The sequence below is a fragment of the Carya illinoinensis genome, chromosome 14, assembly GCF_018687715.1.
Source record: "Carya illinoinensis cultivar Pawnee chromosome 14, C.illinoinensisPawnee_v1, whole genome shotgun sequence".
In the NCBI taxonomy this organism is placed as follows: domain Eukaryota; kingdom Viridiplantae; phylum Streptophyta; class Magnoliopsida; order Fagales; family Juglandaceae; genus Carya; species Carya illinoinensis.
The window spans coordinates 28,131,385-28,140,055 of NC_056765.1; positions in this window are offsets into that span (position 1 = coordinate 28,131,385).

Genomic DNA, 8,671 nt, shown 5'->3' on the forward strand with positions numbered 1-8,671 from the left:
TCATATTTGACCCTCATGGTCATTACCATCTCCCTCATCCGTAGATTGTCACCCCTACATATGTCATCTAATTCTTCTTTTATCCTACGTATTTGTTAACAAAACTCATGGGATAGAGTACAAAAAACTAGATAACTTCAATATGACCTCATAAAAAAGCTTGAGAAAATTAACAAAAGTAGAAAATCCCTCCCAATCATCATCATCAGGCTTTCCTAATTTCCTGTGCTTATCAAAGTATTTGATATATTGAATGTCTTCATCATCCAATAATTGAAAGGTTTCTTTATATTCTTGGGCTTCTTGGGCCGCCTCCAACATCAAGAAGATTGAGTTCCATTTGGTAGGAACATTAGTACAAAGACCCTTATTCGATGTTATGCTCGCATTTTTCACGGCAACCTTGAATTTCTCCAATCTAGCAGGAGAAGATCCCACAAATTTCACAGCCATTCTAACTTGTGCAATTGAGTCATCAACATCTTTCAATTCCTCAGGCACAATTAAATTCAAGATATGTATAATAGATCTAACATGAAAATATTCATGACCCAAGACTGTCTTATTCATCTCTTTAAGATAAGTCTTCAGATATCCCAATGCAACATCATTAGATGGGGCATTATCAATCGAAACTGTCAAAACCATTGCTAACCCAAACTCCTTTATTGCGGCCTCCAAAGCCTTCCCAATCGTCCCATTCTTGTGATCAGTTATTTAACAAAATTTAATAATCTTTTTGTGAAAAATCTAATCATAATCAACGAAATACATAGTCAAAGACATGTAATTATAGTTTTGGAAGGAAGTTCAAGTATCGGCAGTGAGGCAAACCAATGAAATGGCACTTCAAGTAATTGGCAAACTTAGGGATCTAAGAAACCCTAAAATTTTGAAACCCTAGATGATGAAGAACATGGCAGCCCTAATAAGATGGAATTTCTATAGCCCCTTTTTTGTTTATTTGTTTGTTTTGTTTTGTTTTATTTTTTTTGGGTACTCGAGAACAATGAAGCTCTATAATTAAATTTAAATATACAAGAATTCAAAGATAAAACTAGACTTAATTGGAAACCAAGTTCTGAATACCCAATGATATGAACACGCAAGAATGGAATCCCTTGAATCCAAAATCAATTTGAAAACTCACCTATGAAAGCTAAAATTAAGCCAATGGATGGAAAATCTAGATCCGTTGAGGAACTAGTTTCAAGAACTTAGATTATATGAAATTCTAGGCTCGTTGAAGAACTTGTCTCAAGAACCTAAATTATAAGGAAGAATGCTATAAAGGTTGTGTTTTGCCTTTGATAAGTTCAAAAGTTCATTAAGGAGATAAACTCAACTCACAATGAAAATAATTCGTCAAATTTTATTAACTTTTTAAAATGAGACTATAAGGGTTTAAATACTCTTTCCCAACAAAATAAACCCTAGACTAAAATTTAAAACATTCTCCCAAAACTACCCTTGAACAGTATGGCTACAATACCTTCCCTTAAACAAAACTCTAGGCTGAAAATATATTCTCCAAAATACCCATAGGCAAAATACAAGGCCTTCCCAAAACAAACCCTAACTGAAAATTAAAGCAATCCCTAAACTATCATTAAAAACTTCTCTTGAAACCCTAGTCCTTAAAACATAAAACATATGTGGGCCAAACATCCTCAAGCCCCATTATTCTAGACTAATTCCTATAACTAATAAAATAAGCACTTTTAATAAATTAAACAAGGTCCAAAACCTCAACCTCATAAACAAAATAATAAGCCCTAAATCATGTTGCCCTCTTCTATAACTTGTATGACATGGATCAAAATTGTTTCTCCTCCTTTCAAACCCATCTTAAGTGTTGGAATCTTGCTAGCTTCATCTCAAGTGGATTGCATCAATTATTGCATTGCTTCCTTGATCTTCTTAGTTCTTGATCTTATAATTGGCCTATGCCCATCATTCCCCCTCTTCTTAAAAGGATTTGACCTCGAATCTTTACCTACATCAAAAGGAGAATGATCAAGAACATTAAAAGTAGTATAAAGATGATACTCACTTGGCAGATCCACTTTATATGCATAATCATTAATTTTATCAAGAATTTGAAAAGATCTATCCAAGTTACTCCTGTCATCAACAAGCAAAAACATCAAAGTTAAAAGAGTAAGTGGATTAAAACCATAAACAATTTCAAAATGACAATAAGAAATAGTAGTATGCATAGTCCTATTATATGCAAATCCTAATAAGGGCAAATAATACTCCCGCAAATGTTCATGTAACAAGTCAATGAATAGCAAGTGATACTCCCACAAACATTCATGAAACACATCTAAAGCTTTCCTTATACCAAATTGACCATTCCAATTATATGCAAACTCAATGAATGGCAAGCAATACTCCCACCAATGGTCATGCATTAAGTTTAAAATCCATTTTACACCAAAATGACCTAAAAAACTACATCCATGTAGTAGCAACTCACGCATAAGACTAGTAGGCCCATAAAGTTTATTCTCTCTAAACAAATACCAATCTAGTTTATAGCACTTACCAAGCGATGCCTTCTCACACGCTCCATACATACTAGCAAAGTTATCATCATTAGCATGCAATTCCTTATTATATTCAAATCTCAATAACTTTGCATCTAAAATGAAGACGAGGACATACTTTCTTGCTAAAGAATCAACCACAAAAGTTTCTTTACCTTGTGTGTATTTGATTACATGAGAAAAGGTCTCAATAAATTCTACCTACTTGGCATATATTCTAGTCAAATTACCTTGTCCCTTCAAGTACTTCAAAGACTCGTGCTTTTCAAGGAAAGGTCGGTTTGGAATTATCACACCTGACATAAAATCAATTTGATGCTCTAGTCCTCTAATAAGTGGCAATCCACCAAATACACTATTAGGAATCATTACCTCGTATCTTTGCAACAAATAGACAACAACACTAGGCAAAAATTTGTCAAGTTCGTTAGTATTAAAACTCGCCTTACCATAAAAACTCATTTTTCTCTCATTTTCTTCACTCTCTTTGTTCTTTTCACTCTCTTTTTTTTCTTCACTCTCTTTTTTATTTTCACTCTCTTTTTTCTTTCACTATCTTTTTCATTATCTTTTTTTGAACTCCCAGCCTCACAATTGTTTTTCAAGTCATTCTCTTTTTTTCTTGAAGTTTCAATCTTACTCTCATCTTCTCTCTCTCTCTCCCCCCCCCCCCCCTTTTCGGCCTCACTATTTCTTTTTTTTCTTTTTTTAATCTCACTTCACTCTTCCTTTTTAGCTCAATCTCACTTTTAGTCTTTTTTTTTTTTGGCTCACTTTCACTTTTTAGCTTTAGTTGGTCCTCATGTACATTTTTTTTTTTTTAAGAAGAGTTAGGGTCACTCTTGGTTAGGGTCACATGTCCAAGAGTAACTCCTCCCCAATTTTATTAATAACCCCTCACTTATGGAGGAGGAAAACCATAGAAACAAGCAGTCCCAGGCATCAAAACCAAACACAAAACCAAGACAAAACACACAAAGAAAACTAAACTAAATATGCCAAAACAAGATAAAACAATCTAAACATTCCTAGTAAACAAAAAAGAGCCAACACCACCATTAAACTCTAACATGAGGTAGTCCAACCTTATCCAACCAAAGGGTCCCCTTCAAAATACGTGGCAAAGAATCAAATTCAACAAAAATTCTGTCAAGGCCTTCCTCTCCCAGACGAGCTAGGAAATCTATTGCATTGTTTCCCTCTCGAAATTGATGCTCAATAGTGAAGTTCACATCCCTCAGAAGTAGCAAAAGATCCTCTCAAAAGTCCCATAAGTACCAAGCCATGCACTTATGATTAGCCAACCAGTTAACCTCCAACATGGAATCACTTTCGATACAAATATGATTGAAACCCATCTCTTTCCATAATCTGATGCGAAGATTAATGCCCTCAGTTTGGCCTCATTATTCATTCTGTTACCAAAGTAGGAGGAGAAAGCACCTTTAAAATTTTCCCAATGGTCCCGAATGACGCTTCCTCAACCACATGTGCCCTAGTTACCCCAGAAACTCCCATCTACATTCAGTTTGATCCACCCCTCAACAGGTTTCCTCCGGAAATAAGCTTCAAATTATTCCTTGCATGATCAATACAAGGGACATCAAGTGTATGAAGAACCCCCTCATCCCTTGTAGAGAGTTGCCAATGTGTTACCAAAAGAGAAGAAATCTTCCAAATCCACACCTTAACTGCTAACCAAACCGCCACCATAGATTCATGGTGGTTCTCCATTCGGGCCTTACAATGTTGCATCCATAAATGCCATGGATGATAGAAGGAAGGAGGCCAAATAGAGTACCTCTGTGACTCAATTTCCTATCTAGGCTGAACCAATGCATCACTGTCACCCACCATGAAAGCCCAGCAAATTGCGGAATACCTAGCGCTACAGCAACCACCATGCAACACATGATCTAATGTTTCAGCTTTACCAAGTGCACAACAATCACAACGAGAGGCTAATGAAATACCTAGTGAATGCACCTGAGAATCAACAGCTAGACCATTAAATCTGGCTTTCCAAATACACACTGCCATCTTTTTCGGAAGGAAATGATGCCAGATCCAATCCATACCCCTTTGATCAGTCCCTTTTATACGGATAATATCCCAAGCTGTGGCAGACGTAAAGCATCCATCCCCTACCGGTTTCCAGATTATAATATCCTTACTATCTCTACCTGCCACAATTTCTAGCATAATCTCTCTAGCCTTTTCTATGCCAACCAATTGAACAAGGTGGTTTTCATCCCAGGCGCCATCCACCCAGATATCTTGTATTCTAAGATCAGTTGGCTCATCATTCCCATCAACACCAAGTGGCCCACTTTCCAACCAACAATCAAACCAAAATGAAGAGCCCCCCTTCTCTCACCTTCACTTTTATATTTTCAGCCACATCAGGGAGGATAGTCATGATCGATCTCCAAAATTTGGATGCAGTACGACGTACTTCCAAATTTAAAATGTGACCCTGCTGCTTCACATATTTAGCTCGAAAGAAATGGGTCCATAGATTGTCTACTGATAACAATCTCCATGCAAATTTCATATGTAGAGACCTCTGTACCTCATGAAAATTCCTTAGGCCGATACCCCCTTCCTTGACTAGTTTATACATTTTATCCCAAGCACACCATTTTATCCTTGTCTTCCCATTAATCTTGCCCCAAAAAAATGTAGACAAGATCGAATTGATTTTTTAGAACACCTTCAGTGGAACGTTCAAAACTGCCATCTTATCTCTAGATGTGAGCCAACCGGAGATGAGAGGGACTGCCATCTTACCTTCAACAAAACCAGTTAAATGCATCAAATTTTGACGCCGAGAAGAGGAAATGGATTTTGAAAAAAGAAAAGCTAATTTCTCCATGTTAATCAATTGGCCGGACCATCTCGCATAAACCTCTAGCATTTTAATAAACCTATGTATTGAGTGCTTTCTCACGTTCACAAAAACTAAGAGATCATCATCATAGAGTAAATGAGAGACTAACGATGCGCCCAGGGATGATAAAAACAAACAATATGATCCTCCTCAAAATTCTTATGGAGTAATCTGTATAAAACCTCCTCCATTATAATAAACAAATAAGGTGAGGGAGGATCACCTTGCCGACGTCCCCGGGCTGGTTGGAAGAAACCCTTAACAGTCCCATTCATCATAATGGAGAACCATGGAGACTGAACACAATGCCTCACTAATTTGCAAAAAAGAGCCAAAAAACCAAAACATTCTAGCACCTGTAACAAGAAAGACCAATCCAAACGACCGTAGGCTTTGGCCATATCAACCTTTACCATAATATTACCACCCTTCGTCTTCTTGTTCAAAGAATGAAACCATTTCTTGTGCTAAAGTAATATTCTCAAATATATTGCGGCTCGAAATAAAAGCTTCTTGCTCATGAGAAATCAATTGAGGTAAAAGATAAGTCATATGTTGCACAAGCATCTTAGAAAATTTTTTATAAGCAATTGAACAAGGGCTGATAGGGCGAAATTTGTCAAAACTCTTAGCATCCTCCACCTTCAAGATCAAGACAATATAAGAGGTAGTGTAGAAACAAGGTAAAGGAAAACCTGAAAAGAAATCCTGTGCCGCCTCGGCCACATCATCTTTAATAATATCCCAACAATTTAGATAGAAACCTGAGTCAAACCTATCCGATCCAAGTGAACTCTCTTTCGAGATCGACTTCAAAGTGGCAAAAATTCCTTCCGCAGTGGGAGCAAGACCAAGCAAAAAATTATCCTCCTCAGAGATAGAACTCTGGATCAGAGGCAAAATATCCACCTATTCAACAGAAGAGTGAGTAGAAAGAAAATTCTGAAAATAAGTGATAGGGCCTTAGTGAACCTATTTCGGAGATTCCACGAGGGTACCATCCTCTAGCCTCATGTTGGAAATAACTTCATTTTTCTGCCGTTGATTAACAAGAGCATGAAAAGATTTGGCATTTCGATCCCCTTCCATAAGCCATTTTTTCTTCACTAGCTACGCGAGTCAAGTTTCTTTATTGTTCCCAAGTATCAAACTCAATTTTCGTGACCCAAAAATACATTCCACCTCAGGATCATACCTCTCTTGTAAATGACTTTCTAAGACCTCCAATCTCTCTTCCAAGTCTTTAATGGTCTGACCAACATGCCTGAAAACCCTTCTATTCCATGCCCGGAGGGCCACTTTGGTCTTCTTCAATTTTTTCGCCAACCGTAGCAAGCCCCTTGCTTAAGTAGGAACCTTCCAAATGTCTTCCACCCAACGTTTAAAATCTACGTGAGAGCACCACATTTTTTGAAAATGAAAAGGAGGAGGACCGTAGCTTAACACCTGTTTTTGAAAGTGAATGAGAATCGAGCAATGATTTGAAGACTTCCTAGCAAGATATTCAAAGAAGGTAGAAGAAAAATGAGTTGCGTATGGGATATTAATGAGAGCTCGATCCAGCTGAGCCCAACTTCTAGAATGGGCCTCATGACCATTATACCACGAGTAACAGTGACCCACGACCTGTAGGTCTAGAAGGTTATAGGTTATCAATACAAGTATTGAACTCCTCCATAGAAGAAATAGGCCTTGGATTACCACCAATTCTTTCACCATCATCCCTGATGATATTGAAATCCCCTATTACAAGCCATGACGACTCATTAGGGTCAACACCTTCTAAACTTTGACATGACTCTGTAGACTCTAAAAGGTTGCATTTAGCATAAATAAACGTAATAATGATCCTTTCCTCAGCAATCCGAAGCCATCCAGTGATCATCCGATTAGTTATATCCAGCACCTCCCATTCACAATTAACACTCCAAAAAATCCACAATTTCCCTTCCATAGCATCATTACTATAATAATGGGGAAGCCCCAACGAGCAAGCCAAGCGAGGCATTTTTTCAACATCAGCAAAAGGATCCTAAATCCTTACGATATTCACACCATGCTGCTTCACCAACCTCTTTAATCTAGCTCTGGAACTACCTAACCCTCTCAAGTTCCACATCAAAATATTATCAATCATAAATTCAATTTAGCGGGGAGGGATAAAACCAGTTGTGATTGTCTCACCATGTGTTTCTTGGTTGCAGAATTCATGCCTCTCAGCTCCTGTAGCTCAGGATCCGATTCATAATTCTTTTCCAGAGCAAGAACTAACGGTTTACCTCCATCTTCAGAATCTGAAAGAGAAGTAGCTGCAAAATCATCATCCCCTACAACATGCGCATCGGCAACTACCATATTGGACCTGCATTCCAACGCCAATATCTCAGATATAAGTGTAGTTTGCCCCCCTTGAAAGTAGTCCTAGTAGAAGCATCTTCAAATTGGAAAAAATCAACCATTGGACTCCCCACAAAACCATAGACTGCACTCCACCCTCCTTTTGTTTCAGAAAGAACAAAACACTCCTGCAAAGTCCCAAGAGGATCAGGACCTGCAACTGGTCCATCATGAGACAAAGAAATCCTGTTTTCATCTTCGGTAGGCCTAGTATCAACAATAGTACTCAAACTTTGCAAAATAACGGACTACCCCTTGTTCTATAGCGCCACATCCCCCTCTGTGACTAGTTCATCTTGAGACAAAGCATGCCTGTGTTCTTCTTCAGTAGGCTTGTTATCAACAGCAGTACTCAAATTTGGCAAAGCAATGGACTGCTCCTTGTTCTGTAACGCCACATCCCTCTTCGCAACTGTCAAGCCAAAGTTTTTCCATCCTCTTCATCCCGAATTAGAGGATCATCCAAAGAGTGAGTATAGGAAGGTTTTTCATATCCAGATCAAGTCACTTCAAACACCTTCTCTCCCTTCTTATCGATAATTTTTCCTTTCCATATTTTCTTTTGAGGCTTGCAATATCCTGTTTCCCTTGCAGGACATCGAAACTCCCCCATTCGATAAACCACCTTCTTGTGACTTTGCCTACAACATTTAGTACAATAGAACCCCAATTTTTCATATCGGACCCCCTGCCATATTGTCCTATTCAAAGACACTACAATAAGAAAACCTTGGACTAGTTCATCCTTCAGATCCATCTCAACACACAAACGTGCACCTGAGGCTCTTTTTTTGTGTAAGGTTGCATTGTCTGTGCCCAGGTACCGACCAAA